Source organism: Rhyacophila brunnea, unplaced genomic scaffold (assembly GCF_057557595.1).
Source record: "Rhyacophila brunnea isolate RB1 unplaced genomic scaffold, BYU_Rbru_1.0 scaffold_16, whole genome shotgun sequence".
Classification (NCBI taxonomy): domain Eukaryota; kingdom Metazoa; phylum Arthropoda; class Insecta; order Trichoptera; family Rhyacophilidae; genus Rhyacophila; species Rhyacophila brunnea.
In genome coordinates this window covers 30,336,272-30,355,127 of record NW_028232816.1, presented here as the reverse complement: position 1 = coordinate 30,355,127, position 18,856 = coordinate 30,336,272, and the positions used below count along the sequence as shown (strand labels likewise).

General features: G+C 33.4%; 1 protein-coding gene across 1 annotated transcript in view; it reads left to right on the top strand.

The window, feature by feature from the left end:
• Positions 1 to 18,856, top strand: part of Ptp36E (protein tyrosine phosphatase 36E) — a 653,618-nt gene that overhangs the window by 590,155 nt on the left and 44,607 nt on the right. The gene's annotated exons all lie outside the window — the stretch shown is intronic.

The window sequence follows — 18,856 nt, the reverse complement described above, 5'->3', positions numbered from 1 at the left end:
AAATAAACTGAGTTTGAATAAAGTTTGATTTATTACTCATGTGTAAGTTGATAATTCATTTTATTTTTTCACATAGATTCATAGAAATGAGAAAGATTGGAAAAAAACAATGCTTCGCACTTTTAACAGTAATTCCACCATGATTTCATACGGTTTACGGCAGTTTCAGGATATACACCATGATTAGCTTTACTATTTTAAATCTCGCTAACTCATTCATTAAGTCTTTACTATCAGAAACAGCAATCTCATATATGTTAACAATAAACACAGTATTGATTTTACAAAATTTTACAAATGAAAATCGTTTAGATTTGTAAATAGTTTAACGTATTAATTAAAAATTCCACATAATATGTGTGATGCAGGTAACATCCGTAAAATGAATTTGAGAAATAAAATAAATAAATCAAGAAACATTTAGTTAGACGTTTCAGCCATTTACACCTAGGCTGTCTTTTTTGAGATTACTTCGGGCATATTATTCAGAATAATGTTTTAACACAATATGTTATTTTTTATTTTATTTATATTACAGTATTATTTACTCCATTAAACCTATGTATTTCCAAGATTGAACGTACACAATATTAACAATAAAATGTCTTAAATAATATAAATTATACTAGATATATTTATTTTTGACGATTTTATCAATGTTATTTGTATATATAAAAAAAATATATTAACTATGGAAAAAATGCCAATCCCGGGATTATCAAATTATAATCCCGAAATCCCGGGATCAAAATTTTGGCTCGGGATTGGATTCCCTACTTGAGACTAAAAATAAAAGGGCACAGCATTCTAATTTTGCCTAAATGCGGTGCTTTGTAGAGGTTTTATACAACTTTACAACACAACTGACATGTTATTGCATATGCTCATTTCTAGAGCATAGACAATGACGCAACGGAAACGTAAACAATTGTCAATTAGAGTTTCCAAAATATAGACGTTCTGAGCAGCTCTTCCATACCATTAAATTATATAAAGTCAAAAGTATTGTTATAAAGCTTTACACGTAAAACATTATAATATACTGTCATTTTATCTCGCTGAGTAATACGTAATTGTGTTTCATACAATTTATTTTTTTCGACCATGTCCGATCCTAATAGGATCATATGGGCCTCCACAGAGTAGAGGTTTGTATTAACAGATTTTGTTTTTTACGAGAAATGGATGTCAGCTACTTGCTCAACCTATTAGGTCCATACCCTGACTCACAAAGAAATTAAAATACAATATGTGTACTTGCCAGACCCCGGATTCGAACCTGAGACCCACGGCGTGATAGTACAACGCTTAAGCCGCGCGGCCACCGTGGGTGTACTAAATATAAAACAATTTAAACGCCCACATGTGTTTGCGTAAATGAGACCCGAACCATATCACATCCCACACACAACGCAACCGTCTGAACAAAATATAATATTATCGGGGGTAAGATTACAACTTCTTCGTCGAACGCCCCTCGATAACTTTGCCTTGGAACGTCACTGCAAAGAATTGTCGATTTTTAACATTGTATGTATCAATTTGCATTAAATTGTAAAAAAAAATCAATGTGGCGTTTAGTCAAGAAATCCGTGCGTTTTCCAAAATCCCTTAGGTACATTAAAAATATGAATGATTATGCACCTATAATGGAATGCTTTTCCAATGCATTATGTAACATGCATTTCAAAAAAATCACATGGGTCCCACAAAATAAAGTTTAAACTTTAAAAGATAGAATATATTTTTATTTAGATAAGTACGCATATCTTCCAATTTAGCAACAGCGAAAAAATATTTAGCCCAAATTGAATGGGGAAAAAACACCAAAATTTAAAATCTATTCGGAATTTTATTATGATAATATATTTGATATTATAAACACTGATTTTTAAACTTTTTCGTCTCGCGGCACCTTTCGTGTCTTAACATTTTTTCACGGCGTCCTAAAAAAATACCAATTACTAGGGTGGCTGAGCTGAATCCATGGCCCCCACATCCTGAAGCGGGCTCCCAAGCCAGGATTTTTGGTGGACCCCCTACCCATCGCTAAGGTTAAAGGCAGTCTGACGCTTTATAGTGGCGTTTTCTAAATGATGTTTGAGGTTAAATAAAATTCAGTGTATCTTTAGCGATGTTTTAACACGCGGAGTTGTCGAGTATCAACACAAGACAACCAAGAATTGCATCGTACAACCATTATTTATATATAAAAATGGTGATAACTTCGAAGTAAAATAGCGCCGCAGGCAAATTTTTTCACTATTAGAACAAATTTAAGATGTGTATTTATGGTCGACCCGCCACGCTGGGCCCTCCCTGAGCCCGGGCCCCCAGGCTACAGCCCTGTCAGCCCCCCTCTTGTGGGAGCCATGGCTGAATCTTATCCACGCATATTGACAAACTAGACATTGCTACCCACTGGTATAAATAGGCAAAAATTCGCACCATATTATACAGCAGTATTTCGCTATAGATTTCTAAAGATTCTGATATATACCGACTGTTGGCGCCGCATTTAAAAAACTCGTCGACCCCATAATATCTAATCTAAACAGCTCCACTATTCGCATGCATTTCTTAACTTTGCCGTCCTCAAGCAACACATGATATTCGGACCTAGGACGATTCGGCGCTGGGACAATTGGGCGCTACGCAATCGAATTAAATTCGAAAATAAATAGACGCTCGTAAACTATAGGTACTTTTAAAATATATTTTTAATATTATTATTTATATTTATATATTATTATTTAATACTTAATGAGAATTTAAATATGCTCATATTAATAATGACAAATTTGCATATGTTTATTAAGTTTCAACGAAAAGAGAGTCCTTTTTTTATATAAAACCTCACATATGATAATCCGCAATAAAAACATTAAGTATGTTAAGAGAAAAATAAATTAAAACTGATAAGTAGGTAGTAGATAGAAACTGATTAAAATTCCTCGTTTACTTTATATTCAACATCGTAATGAAAGTCTATTTATTTCATTCGACAGTGCGGCGCTTAATTGTCCTGGCGCCCAATTGTCCCATTCCCTGATATTCTAGTCACACAGGACGTCACTACAGCTATCTTCATTCCTCTTAGATCTTGAATCCATGCGTACTTCTTCCTGGAAGTATTTTTGAATCCAGTTGCTTGGTGCAGGTGAGATTATTTATTGCATCTCAAAATTTAAAAAATAATATATATATCGTAATATGAAGCACCGGCGCTATGTCTCATATTGAGATTATCTCGAATTATTCTATTTTTCAAACAGCCTACGACGCCCCTGGATATTACTGAGTCCGCGGTGCACAGTTTGAATACCGCCGCGACCTAAACAAAACGGTGAAATAGTTTTTTTTCCAAATTACTCTATCCTTATTTTCACAATTTACGTTTTATTATAATGTGGCTTTTGCATTATATACCTACTTTAGATTTGACGGTGGCTTAGCCGAATGTACAGTTCCATTAAAACTGTATCCGCTGTTTGCTCAATGCACACGCAGTTCAATATACACTACACGGTGTTCCCGAAGAGTCGGCCTAAAATAAACATAGTGTTGCTATTATTAAAAATATAGATTGACGAGTAGCGAGTCGCAGCCATTTGACGTACCTATAGAAAGTTTTCTATACTTATTATTAATTTATGTTTACAATCGAAGTGATGAATTCAGAATGACCGACCATCTGCGGTGGCGTGACTCGCAAGTGGGCGGTAGCTTCGGATGTTTTCGTACGTTCTCGGCCATCTTCGCTTCAATCTTATTCAAACGTGGCAGACGGAAATAGGATTGGTTCCAATTTGCTTATGATCGTTCACGATCTCGGAAAACCATAGAAAATAGATTCTGCCAATCGTGGCAGACGATCGGGCTAGACGCAATCTGCCAATGTCATTTGAGCATTAAAATTTGTCCGCACAAATGATTCTAATCTCAACACACAGACATTTTATAGAAAGTAGATATTGTGTATGCGATACCAGAATCGTACCTACTGGACTCTAATGGTATCAACCACGAAGAACGATTAAAAATATTGTACAACTTATATAAAATAATTTGTACTTCCATGGTAGGAAGGTCCTCTCTTTACCGCCATAATAATTTGAAGAATTCATATATCTATGTTTTGGTTTTGCGAATTTAAGGATTTGAGGTAGGTGGGAAAAAGCGACCATAATTAGCCCGACCACATAGGTTTAACTATTTTTTTAATTTAAATCTGGTACATATGTCTTTGAATTTATTTTATTTAGTGTCTTCAGTTTTAGAAATACTGTTTTTTTTATTAACTTGTCGCCAAATTAAATTTAAAACTATATTGACACAGTTACATATTACATTTTGGCAAAGTGGTTTGATATACAAATATGATTAACGTTACAATGAATGTATGCGAAAGGTTCCAGTCGCCATGTATAGCCTGTGACAGCCTTCAAAAGCATTCGTCCACTGAGTGGTGATTCGAAAGTAAACGGAAAGCTCAGTAATAAACTTTTACCGACCTCTACCGGGAAAATCTCAGACGCAGCTTAGGAATTTATTTAGCAATATAAGCCGAGGGCGAACTTTTCAATTTATTTCTCAATTCCAGGAAGACACACAATCAAATGAAATAATCGCTAGCTTAAAGCTCGCTAATGGGCGCAGGTTTGCGTTGCAATAAAGGTAAGATTATTACTGTGGACTTTATGCGAGCAATTTGATGCAAAGCTTTCACAACACTTAATGTAGGTACCTAGCAAAACATTCAAATAAATATCAAACCACAACCAATTCCATTTATATGCGTTCATTTATGTATGCAATAAAAAAATATACACACATGACATATTTAGGGATTTCAAAACCGGTATTCCAGTATTTATCAATACCGAAATACCGGTTTTAAAAATCCAAAATACAGGAATTTTTGGTATTAAGAAGGCATACTCATTTACGTTTTTGAAAATGAATTGTAAGTTATGCTGCTAAAATGCAAATATAATGAGTGAATCCAACAGAGGTGAAAAAATAATAAAACAAATTTTATCAAATATATTTATAAAAGTAATTGTCGCGATGAATTATCATAATAGTATTTCGAAATAGAAAACATCCATGACACAGGGCTCGAAATGGACCGGAACGTACCGGAGCGCCGTTCCGATTCATAAAATTATCAAAATTTTCGCTCCATCTCGTGGAATAATAATTTGACCGCTCAGAAGCTAGATAGGCCACAAAAATCTAACACTATTATTTTTTATAAAATACCTACACATAAAGTTAGATAAGTATGTTAATATTTTCGTGAAATTATCGAGCGCTCCGGTTAGTAAAATTTTCCATTTCGAGCGCTGCCGTGACAAAAATGTTCAATTATTCTATAAGCGTTGAATTTAAGAAGCTTTGCCTGCAGCCGGACTTATTTGCACTTGATGAACTTTTGAGCGCTTTAGTTAAAACAATTATCAATATATTCATATTATTTGGAAAAAATCACTAGTTCTACAATTATGATCAATACATATTTTTAAATATCAACACAATAAATTTAGGTATGTAGGTTTTTGCTATAAAATTTTAATAGCTATACTTATTGATAAGCAACTACTTGTGTTTTTGTTTTTGTTTAAGAAATACCGGTATTAATACCGGTATTCAATAAACCGGTATTGATATTTTCATTCGGTATTGCAATCCCTAGACATATTATCAGAGGGGGGAGGCAGACGCTGCAGTTACCCCAGGCCTCACAATTTTAGAGGACTCAATTTAGCTTTTTTGTGGCCTCAATTTTGTAATTTATTCTCAATGCAAATCTCTCTTCTTCTTCATTCTCTCATGGCTGAGAATCGTTACTACCCTTGAATTATTTCATCTTTTGAGTGACCAGGACTTTTCACCCTTCTCGATCTTCTGCTACTCTCAGAGTGAATGCTGCCCCCGATCAGCTCGTTCAATTGTTTGCTCCAGCGCACCGACGCTCTTCTTCTGCTTCTTCTTTCCAGGAGTCCACCCAAAACCACTAGTCCAAAAACTTCAGAATGCGTTTCAAACATATTGTTTAGAGATTTACCAGACATCCGGTTTGAACGGAATTATCCGGGTTTCACATGGGTCCCGAACTCCCGAACAGTGTGTCATTTTGTCCCAGTTTTTTGTAATATCCATATTCCTTTTTATATTAATATTCTTTTTAACAATACAAGATACAATGCAATTCTACGATAGAAGTATAGTGAAATAGTAGTGCAGTAGTAGAAGTAAACATATCACATGAATATACTGTGACTTCACTAGGCATAGTACTCGAAGACCACGGATGATAAACCAAAGCCTCATACAGATATCGAAATTTGAGCCTTAAAACGCCATCTATTTTAACCTTGTTTAAACTATATAGAGAGTAACATACACATTTCCAAGATTATTAGCTTTTAAAGGTGGCGTCACATCCATATCACATGAATTGTGTGATCTTTTGTTATTATTGTGTCAGTCATTATCAGACAGTGTAAAAATGAGGTTGTGTGAAAATAATAACGATTTTTTTACACATACGTTCAGTGGCAGGTTTGGAGATGTAGAGGCCCGACGCACTGAACGATTTTCAGGCAACCAACCATAAAAAAAATAAGATACCCAGTACAAATATCAATGCATCCGTTTCCTATAATTAGATGTTGTTAATAAAAATAATTATCATTGAAAATGACATATAATAATATTAGTGACTTATACCATAGGCCCTTTTGATGTTAGTTGCATCAATTTCGTTGTATGTACTTTGGGTAATATTATATTATACTTAATCTGAAATACGAAAGAGATTGGTATAATGTAAGTATGACTGATTTGAACTGATTCAAGGGCAGCTTTTTAATCTTCAAAAAATGAATCAATTGCAACTGCAGTGAAAATGCAATTGAAATAATCGCCACTGCAGGAGTGAGTATATATTATATATTATTTTTACGGCGTTTTTATTAGGTCTTATTCTTATTTGTCCGGAGGTTGTTTGTCCGGTAAAAATCTTGCAATCGATTTTTAACTAACTTCCCGACTAGCTAGACATTTGAAACTTTTATAATATATCAGAACACGATGCCAATGCATTTTTTAATACTTTTAGCCATCTTTAAGTAGAATTAAATTCATTTTCAGTTAATTCTGTTTTGTATGAAAAGTTATTTCGGAAGAAACACTATTATTGGTTGCTAGCAACTAAATTATTAATATATACGTGCGTTACTATGGAAATCAATATGACATTTCAGTATTATTTCTATCAAGTACAATTTTTTTTGGTCGTTTAAGCTAGCAAGTCAAGTTTATATGATTCAACAGAAAATTTAAAAACGTTGTATATATAAAGTTCTTTTTATCTTGTAATTATTTTAAACTATCATTAGAATAATTGTTTACACGTAAAAGTGTTTCTCCAATCTCATTCTTCAAGAGTAAGCGAGACGCGATGTTAGTTGTCATTACTACTATTATGTAAAAGTAAAACCAACTAAAGTAAAAGTTGTATATAAAAAGTTCTTTTTATCTTGTAATTATTTATTATTTATTTTAATATAAAATTTATACACCCATGGTGGCCGCGCGGCTTAAGCGTTGGACTATAACGCCGTGGGTCCCAGGTTCGAATCCTGGGTATGGCAAGTACACATATTGTTTTTCAATTTGTGTCTGTCAGGGTATGGACCTAATAGGTTGAGCAAGTGGCTGACATTTCCCGTGAAAAACAAAATCTGTTTATATAAACCTCTTCTCTGTGGAGGCCCATATGATCCTATTAGAATCGGACAAGGTCGAAAAAAAATTATTAGGTGCGCGAATGATGGGTCATTATTTATATGACGACATAAAAACTGCTTTTAGCTCATGTTGAAGTGTACTGCTTTAACCCTCGGTCTTTTATTCATTATGTTTAGGTATAAAAAATTGAATAAGCTTCATGAATATTTTTTTCTCCAATCCTTATTATTAACGTAAAATTATGTTTGAACAAAAATGCCACAGTTGTGTTTCATTTTGATTTAATACTTTTAAATTTTCGTTTACCAAATGATAAATCGGACCATATTTCAAATTTAAAACTCTTATCATTTCATAATGATTTAACTCACATACTTTGTTTTGCAAATAAGTAAACAAAAAACTTTCAAACGGTCCGCCGAAAAAAGTTTGGGCATCAATCATAATTTGGTTTATGAATTACTTTTGCGAAAACAGAGAAAGAAAAATTCCACGCTTGCCAACAAAAAAAGACCGCTTGAAAAAAAGTAAATGTACACGCATACTATAAACGTAATTTATTACATCACAAGCTTTTTAGACAGTAATAACAACTTGTTTGCCATCTCTGGGGAGCTGCTAAAATCAAATAATGAAGAAAAAAGTTTTTATAACATACTTAGTTTTTACATTACGTGAGAATTTTTTTATTAAAGTTACGCCAATCACAGTCAGAGCAATTTAATTGATTGTGAATGCTTTGTAATTTAAAGCTACACACAGCGTGATTGCAACGTGTTTGGTTGAAAAACAGGTCTTATGTCGCATGCAGTGACGTCCCTAGATGAAATGCCGCCCCTAGGCAGCGCCAAAATGCCGCCTCATTTTTTTATACAGTATTTTTATCATTCTTTCATGAGTCCAATATCTAAGAAATGTGTGTTGTATGGATACATTACTAACAAAATATCAGACTATTTATTCAGAAATCTGCACGTGTCGTTTCTGAATACCAAGGACGTCGAAGGACAACGGAAGTAAACTAGATATCGCGAACCCGACAAAACCAGTGAGCTGAATTTTTTAATGGAAAGGTATTTTCGTTATTACTAAGTTTATGTAGTTATTTCTATGATCCAAATGATTCTCCTCGATTGGCCGCCCTTCGAGTAACTGACGCCCCTAAGCGACGCTCAATCTGCCTACCCCAACGGGACGTCACTGGTCGCATGCAATTTTATATTTCGAAGTACACATCATGAATGTCGCTTGTGTGTAATTCAGAAAGTCCATACTATTACAGCGCGCAAGTCGCCTTCCATGCTAATACAGGTAACCGGACAAAACAGAACCAACTTGTCAAAACAGAACATGACAAAACGGAACAGCCATGGGAAAAATAAAACGTTCATTTTTGTGGAATCTATTTAATAATTAAATATTTATAAAACTTAAGTTTACTAACGAAATAAGTACATATTAATATTTTAAATTTTTTAAATTTTTAAGTGAAATCGTCAACTGTCTTTGGGTAGGTATATATATACATTTTTTTACAATACACTTTAAATGTAGCCCGTATTCTTTCTTACTCGAGATCGGTTGCCTGCTTTTCCTTACCCGTTAGGTATTTCAGTTCCCATCATTTCTGAGTTAACTTGTTCTCAGGTTTACCATAACCTAACCTAACCTAACCTAACCTAACATAACATATATGATTGTTGCCACCCTTCCGTTGCCCTGAACCCTGGTAGACCCAACATAGCAACATGGGGATTAATATTAGTAAATTTCTACAGTGAATTAAATTAATTTTAAATTAACAATAAAAAAATATATCAAATAATAATATTCTATAATGAAGCATTATGCCTCATTTGATTCTATTTCAATACGTCGGTGGGTACCTAGAATCTATTAATCCTTTGTGAAAATATAAATCCTTTACAATTAGTAGAGATTTAAATTTCAATGTAAAATAATATTATACAATCAATATAATAACCCGAAATATCGATTCCTTTTGCATTGTTATATTATATAATTAGTATTATAAGGATAATAATAAATAATCGGTTTAGTATGTATTATTATTGAAAGCTTTTACAAAGCTCGTTGTGATGGAATTGTATTAAGCATTTATCAGTATAAAATATTATTATATATTATATTAGTATTGTTATAAAGCACAATACAATATAAAACAGTATTTTGCTTAATGTAAATATCCATTGTATGTCTAATTTAAGTAAAACATTAAAAATGTATAAAGGATTTTCCCATTACTGCCTACGGTGCGGGTTGCCATCTTGTTTGTCGCCCGATCAGTGATACCAACAGCCATTGACAAAAATATAGGGTAGATAGGGTAAAAAATTAACCTAGTTGGCAGAAAAAAAACGCTAGATTTTCTTATGATTAAAAAAATGTCTATAAACTAACTAATCGTATTTTTGAATATTGTTTTGTAACAAAATATTTTTAAAACGAAATAATTGCTTCGCAACTATTAATACTTTGGACGCGGAAGACGCACACGGTGCGTAATGACCAGGCGGCCGATCGATGTAATTAACGTGCATTTTAAAGGGGGCAATTAAAATCTCATTATCTATTCAGCAGCGAAAGCGTTAAATGCCTGAACCACACAAACAAAAATTAATCAGATAAGTACGAAATTTTGATCATATTTTATTTTTTTGACAGTTCAATGTGGACCTCCACAGAGTGGAGGTTTGCTTTGTGTATACGGATGTTGTTAGCCACTTGCTCAACCTATTAGACCTATACTCTGACTCCAAGCACACATTGTACAACTATATGTGTATTTTCCAGACCCAGGATTCGTACAATGGCTCTTAATACTTTCTGAAGCGCTTTCCAAATTGTGTTACTATTGGCGATCGGCTTTTGTATTTTAAATCAAAGCAGGTATTATTTTAATTACTAACCCACGTCGCGGATCACTCCAAGATTTTTTGTTGTAACCTACTTGAACTCGCTAATATTTTTTTTTATTCATCGATTAATTCACAAGATTTTAGAATATTACTCATTGTGGAAAGCGCTTCAGAGAGTATTAAGAGCCATTAGTTCAAATTTGTCGCAATTAGGTATGGTGTCTATAGCATAGTGGTTTATGAGCATGGGCGCAAAACCCGAGAGATGCAGGTTCGATTCCTGCCGGGTGTCTTACTTTTTTCAAAAAGATTTTGGTACTGTTCGGTTATCAGAAATACAGCGGAAAACACATTTTGAAAATATCCGATATACTGGATTATTTGTTAGTTTAGGTTAGGTTAGGTTAGGTTAACCTAACAAATAATCCAGTTTATCGGCTAATTTCAAAATGTTTTTTCCGCTCTATTTCTGATAACCGAACAGTACCAAGATTTTTTCTATTGACTATAATATATTTTCTCAGAAGTCTTATCAAAATTATATACTTATGTCCAATTCAAAAAAACTCAAGGGGGTACATGCTCGTCGTAGGTCAAAATTGAGTTTTTATTGTATTTTCATACATGCCTAATTCTTGTCAAATTTGGGATCACAGAGATTATCAATATAATTTTTTATCGTAAATATTTTACTAAAATTATCTCGTCATAAATTATACTAATGGTTTTATAAATGCGATTAAAAATTAATAAATGTAAAAATCTTAACACCACTGCACATTCATGTACCGAAATATGACTGTATTCTAAAACATTAGAGCGAGAGGTTTAAAAGAATACTATTTTATGTAACAAAAATACTTTATGCAGTCATCAAATGTTTAAAATAAATATGAGGGATAATAAGGCTTCAAAATTATATAAATAGATTATCTACAACGTTTAAGGAGTGTCCAGGATCATGGTTTGAAAATACAATAAAAACTCAATTTTGACCTACGACGAGCATGTGGGCCGTTAATAGAATACGTTTTTTTTCGACATCATTAGTGTTACGTTTGAACCGATAATATCAAGTTAATTAATCAACACGATGAAAACACAGAAATTTATCAAATTCGAATTACGGCTCATGAAGAATGGATCGTACATAAATGTTAATGCATGTTTTCCTCCGTGTTCAACATAACCGACGTGCATAGATGAAATACCAATCCGTCATAATAATGTTCCCACATTTCCCCAAAAAGTTGGACAGGAATTTTTCGTTTAACGCTAATGGATGATAAAATTTATCACTATTTTCTAAACGACCCAACGCATATACATATTACCAGTTACCACGTATGCAGTGCTATAAAATAATGTGTTATTTACGCGTGCTATTTATTAATTGGTGGTGGAGTATTTTTACAAATTAATAATATAAACTACAGTCGAACTTGGTTATTACGATCACGGAAATAGCGAGATCTCGGATGTAATGAGGAAACATTCGTTGACATTTTAGTTTATGATTTTCTCCATACATTTATTCACTTTTATAACGAGCTATTTGTCGGGTATACCGAGCTAAGCTGTTTGTGTTGATCGTTTAAAAACAACGTTTTCGACCCTAAGCAATAAAATCCGACCGGGCAATTAAATAGACCGACGCCGCCGGGATCGGATTACGTTTATGACACTAATTAAGTGTCTAAGTACCTAATTGGTGTTTTCGCCGACAACATTGAAAAAGTATCCACGCATATGGTTGAAATTGCATGTAAAAAATCAAGCTTTGTGAAGTCAGTAGGTACCTACCAGCGCCGGCGGCTCAGCACTTCATTACAATAAACAACTTATTTTGTGGTTTATGAATGCCATGCTTGTTTCGGGGATTTTTACGAAGGTTTTCAGATTTATTATGTTCTATGCGTAAATATAACGTGGCGCGAAAAATGTTATATAACGATATAACGAGCAAATTCAGTCGGTCTCATCTTTCTCGTAATTAGGGATTAGGGACCTATGAATCCCGGGATTGATAAACATAATCCCGAAAATTTCGGGATTGATTTTTTTAACAATTTTTATGGAAAATAAAATAAAAACGAAAATATAACAGAAAAAAATACTTTTAATAACAAATAACTAAATTAGAAATAAACTGAGTTTGAATGAAGTTTGCTTTATACCCATAATATGTAAGTTACCGATTCATTTTATTTTTTCACATAAATTAATAAAAATGAGAAAGATTGGAAAAAAACAATGCTTCGCACTTTTAACAGTAATTCCACCATGATCTCATACGTTTTACGGCAGTTTCATATTTGGCTGACTAATTAGATTTATGAAGCGGAAAGGCCATACACCACGATTTTCTTTACTATTTTAAATCATCCATTCATTCATTAGGTCTTTGCTATCAGAAACAGCGATCTCATATTAAATTCACATTATTATTTATATTACAATATTATTTACTCCATTAAACTTGTGTATTTTCAAGATTGAACGTACACAATATTAAGAATAAAAATGTCTTAAATAGTATAAATTATAATAGATTTATTTTTGACAGATTTTATCAATGGTATTTGTAAATTTTAAAAAAACATATTAACTATGGAAAAAAATGCCAATCCCGGGACCAGTCCCGAGATCCCGGGATTATCAAATTGTAATCCCGAAATCCCGGGATTAGAATTTTGGCTCGGGATTAGGTTCCCTACTCGTAATAACCAAACTCGACTGTAGTGTATCGTTGGTAGATAAAAGATACAAATCGGTATAATGTTTGAAATGTTGTGAATCTATGTTTATAAAAATATAAAGTCATTTATTATCATACGTTTGGCAAAATTTATAACAAATTCAAATAAAATATTTTACACTGACTCATTTTCTACTGTTTCTATAATATCAACTCTATCTAGAACTAGAAGGCTTTTGTATGCCCGTAAATCTAGATACTGTGTACGCTTCATCAAAAATATGAAGTTATGTTTTGGACGGCATGCTGTATAGATGGCCCATGGCATCCAAATATTCAGCGCGTCATAATATCATAAGAGGATACTTTTGACATATCGCCGGGCAACTGTCTGGTCTGACGTTTATTGTAAAATATATTGGCCGGACTGAAAAACATCAGCTATACTAGTCAGTGGCGCCGTTTCGTATTCTTTAGTTTAATATATAATATTTTTTATTAGTAAAAAACATACATTGAATTCAAATATATTGTATCGTATTTTATAGGATGTATAATATTATAAAGAAAATAAAAGTGCCGCAAATGCCAAATTATTATCAGAATTCAGGTTTTAATGAAGTATTAATCAAGTTTTAATTTAAGGAAAAAAGCACTAACCCTCAATTTTAATGATTTTTCTTTAATAACTTCTTTAATTATTATTAGATCGAAAATATATTACACCAAATCATCAATCATCATGCACCCAATGGCAGTGTCTATTTTTTTTTAACATATTGAACCAAAATCATTCAAAAAAATGTTTTTTGCCACTCCTGTAAAATTTGTTCTATGAGGGTTACGCCCTTTTTCCTAAACACTGTCAATATCCAGATAAATGGTATCCAAAACAAGGACATGTTTTCCTGTTTCACCTAAAAATAATTTTAGAAACTCCATTTTTCTATACACATTATTTTCTTACACTAATCTTAAAAAAATATTTCTATAATAAAAAAACTTATTTCCATAATATACAGATAGAAGTCGCATGTGGCGCAATTTGTATTAGTAACAACATACTGAAATGAATAATACGTTAAGTCTAAAATCGCTAGTTTTCAGGAGAACTGTATGGAAAATATTTATGTGTAGAATTGTGAAATTTAGTTAATAATGTTGACTATTCTTTCTCCCATGTATGTAATATGGTTCATTTGGCATATTTAAATCATTTTTCGAAAACTTATCGCCTTTTACCATTAGTTCACAGATTTTTCTTATTGTGCTACGAAGTCTCAGCTGAGACTTGCCTATTTAACTTTACATTTTATTATACTGTTTATACATTTGAGAATACATAATTTATCATTTATCATGACTAGATACATAATATAACAATTTAGCTTTAATCAAAGTATGGTGTTACAATTTACACTTGAAGGTTACACTCTCTCAGAAACAATAAAATTAGATACACACAAATGCTTTGATATTTGGCTGAGCTAAAAACATCGCAAGATTTAGTGGTAATTGGCCTTTGTCTTAGAGAATCGTAATGGGGACATTGATAAACAATGTGATTAATACGAGGGTGGGTCAATAAGTCCTTAGAAAAGCCGACAGGTGGCGCGACTAGTACTGTAAGCGGTTTGTTTTCTTGCAGCGGCACTACCGATTCAGTATGCTGCGAAGTTTCAATCAGATTGGTCGGGTTGTTGTGTGTTTCTCGTACATTTAAAAAAAAAATTTGCTTGTGGAAAATGGAAAATGGAGAAAATTGAGTTTAGAGCTGTTATTAAACATTTTAATATAAAAGGGTTAACAGCAAAGGAAATAAAAAATGAGTTGGATTTAGTTCACGGCATATCTGCTCCTTCACTTGCAACTATTTATAACTGGTTAAATGAATTTAAACGTGGTCGTACATCAACAAAGGATGAACCACGCTCAGGACGTCCTGTAGAGGTGACTACACCAGAAATGATCAATAAAATCCACGATATGGTGTTAAGTGACCGAAGATTAAAGTTGAGTGAGATAATTGAGGTTACAGGGATCTCAAAAGGTAGCGTCATTTCTATTTTACATGACAAATTGGGCATGAAAAAAAATTCTGCAAGATGGGTGCCGCGTTTGCTCACAGTCGACAATAAACGCAATAGGGTGGTGGCCTCTAAAGCCCTGTTGTCGCTCATGCAACGCAATCCGGATGAATTTTTTCGTCGCTTTGTGACTGTAGATGAAACATGGATACACCACTATACTCCCGAGACGAAAGAACAGTCAAAGCAGTGGATTGCGAAAGGCGAACCATGTCCAAAGAAGGCGAAAACCGTAAAATCAGCTGGTAAGGTTATGGCTACTGTATTTTGGGATGCACGTGGAATTATTTTCGTTGACTATTTGGAAAAAGGAAAAACAATAACAGGGGATTATTATGCATCTTTATTGGACCAGCTAAAAAACAAAATTGAAGAAAAACGGCCTCATTTAAACAGGAAAAAAATCCTCTTTCATCAGGACAATGCCCGTGTTCACACATGTTTACGATCAATGGCTAAAATTGAAGAATTGAAGTTCGAATTGGTCGACCACCCACCGTATTCGCCAGATTTAGCCCCCAGTGACTTTTTCCTTTTCCCAAACTTAAAAAAATGGCTAAGTGGACAACGTTTTTTTTCAAATGAAGAAGTCATCGATCGGACAAATGCTTATTTTGAGGACCTTCCGAAAACTTATTTTTCTGACGGTTTAAAAAAAATTGAGAAACGTCTAACCAAGTGTATTGAGCTCCAAGGAGATTATGTTGAGAAATAAAAAAAAAATACAAAAATAAAAACTGTTTTAATGCTTTTTTCTAAGGAATTATTTACCCACCCTCATATTATCTTCATTTACACTTCCGCACTGAGATTTAGGGTCATTTATTATACCCAAGATACCCAAGAAGTCACAGATGTAACAGTGGACTTTTACACAAACTGGTTGTTAGTATTATCAACTCAACCTAAGCTAGCCAATCATAAATACAATAATATAGAATCCGATTACTACATGCCTTAGTGTGCAGCTATGAGAATCGCAGACGCTTGTCTACTAGTAAAACACCGATTATGACACATTAAGTTGAGTGCAAGAATGTCTTAAAGATTTGATCTTAGCTCGAGTTATACGACTATTTGTTGCAGAAATGAACGACATGCTATTATTATCTGTCTTCCTTTGCGTATAATATGATTCAATATATACATGGCTCAAAATGAACTGGAGCGCACCGGAGCGCCATTCCGGTTCATAAAATCCCCAAAACTATCGCTGCGTCTCGTGGAAAAAATATTTGACCGTCCGAGCTAGATAGGCCATATAACAAAAAATCTAACACACTTATTTTTATAAAATGCATGTAAAATTAAATAACTATATTAATATTTTCATAAAATTGTCAAGCGTTCGGGTTCGTAAAATTTTATAGCCCAAAATATATAGAAACTTTGGTACTATACGGTTATCTTGGATTCAGCGGCAAACACATTTTGAAAATAGCCGATATTCTGGATTATTTGTTAGTTTGGGTTAGGTTAGTGTTACATTCCCAAATGGCCCCCATTTGGGGATGTCTCTGTGAATCTGGAGAGGCCCTTATCGGTATCAAATCAACAAATAGTAAGGTTTGATTGCGAAAATAATTAAATAATGTTAAATATCTGACCGGTAATATTGTCTGAATGCCGTTAAAAAAAATACGAACGGTAACGCCGCATTTGTACCGCTCGTAAGCAGCCGTTTGTTTTAGCGGGAGAAGCATTTTTGCCAGCAACGCAGTAAGCAGTGTTAACCTCGCTATCCGCCAAAATTAAATTGAAAAGAATTTGTATAAAAAATGTAACCATTTAGAATATATTAACGCAAATAAACCTCGCCGTTTCTGATCACAATTCCGGTGTGTTATTTGTCCACCTCCAAGTCCTGAATCCAGATGAAAATCCATACAACGAAGTAAAGTGACAGCGTGTTTTTACTTTGGAAAATGGAGGGAAGTGACATTAGGTTAGGTTATCCTAACAAATAATCCAGTATATCGGCTATTTTCAAAATGTGTTTGCCGCTGTATGCAGGATAACCATATAGTACCGAAACATTATTTAAACAAGAAGTATTAAAAATAAAAATTTTCGAGACCACGGCTACAAGTAGTCCGCATCCTAACTTGCCGATCCATCCATAGCTGGTGCGGTGATAAATAGAGTCAAACAAAAACTATGACGTGATTTTTCTAATAATTATCATTTTTTAAACGTTTTGTAATATTATAATTTTTGTGAAAGAGTCGGTTAAAAAATATAACATCCATAAGGGGCACTTTCAAATATTGTCGCTTAATAAAATGTATCTAGGACTAAAAATGGTGTTCACCACTGTTGTAGAGTTTACCGCTATGACTTATTGATTTAATTTTAATTGTGGAGTGCTTATGGAAATGTCATAGTGATATCACTATATTAAATTTAACTACCAACTCTTGTGCTACACCCCTTTCTCCGACAAATAACATATTTCAGACAATAATTAATTGTATATAATTCATCACAGAAATAAATAACATTACATTTGTGTTATTTACCACGCCACTGTCGCTTTCAGCCACAATCCAATGTCGCACGGCAATGATAAAAGCTAAACAAAAGAGTTACACACACCCACGTGCTATTTATCTTTCACTCAAAAATGTTATATTTTTTCATTATTATAATCTTTTAAACTGATATTTATTTTGTTTTGAATAATTAATAGCATACTTATTATAATAAAACACTATTTTTTGCTTACGTTAGTTCTGTGATTTAACAAACTTTATAGTATGGTTTTGTATTTATAACTTAGAAACACTTCCGGTTCAGTATATTTCACAGAGATTAATCAACAATAACAGAGAATACTTCAAACAGTACACGAAAACAGATTAACAAGATAAGCTGACTCGCTTGCCCAAATAACCAGATGAACTTGCGAAGGATTAGTTCAGTTCAGGTAGGTATCACATTTGTCAACTAGAAACCACACTCATCACTAGAAACGAATCTCAATAGCGTAATTTGGTCAGTTTCAAAATAGAGAACCTGTATTATCAAAAGGGTCAGAGCTAATCAGACTAAGCTGACTGGCTGTAAGACTGTGAGAGATAAAAATTACGGAGTTAACAGAGAGTTAAATTTTAATTCGTCTACATAGCGCTTGCAACCTCCAGTCAATGGGCAGCGGCATCTATGGGTATCTTTTCTCTATTATTATCTTTATTATTGTTTAAGTAGTTTAGTAAGTTATTTACTCTATTATTATCTTTATTATTGAAGACATCAAAATCATCGTCTTCTTCCTGTGCCATGTCTGCTATCGGAAGTCGGTGATGATTTTGGCAATCTCTTCTGTAGTCTCTGAGATTCTCGAGCCAGGACCAGCGCTGGATTAACCTATACGCAAAATAAGTCCGTGCTTAGGGTATTACGAGGTAGGGGGCACCACAGAATGGTTCTAATTA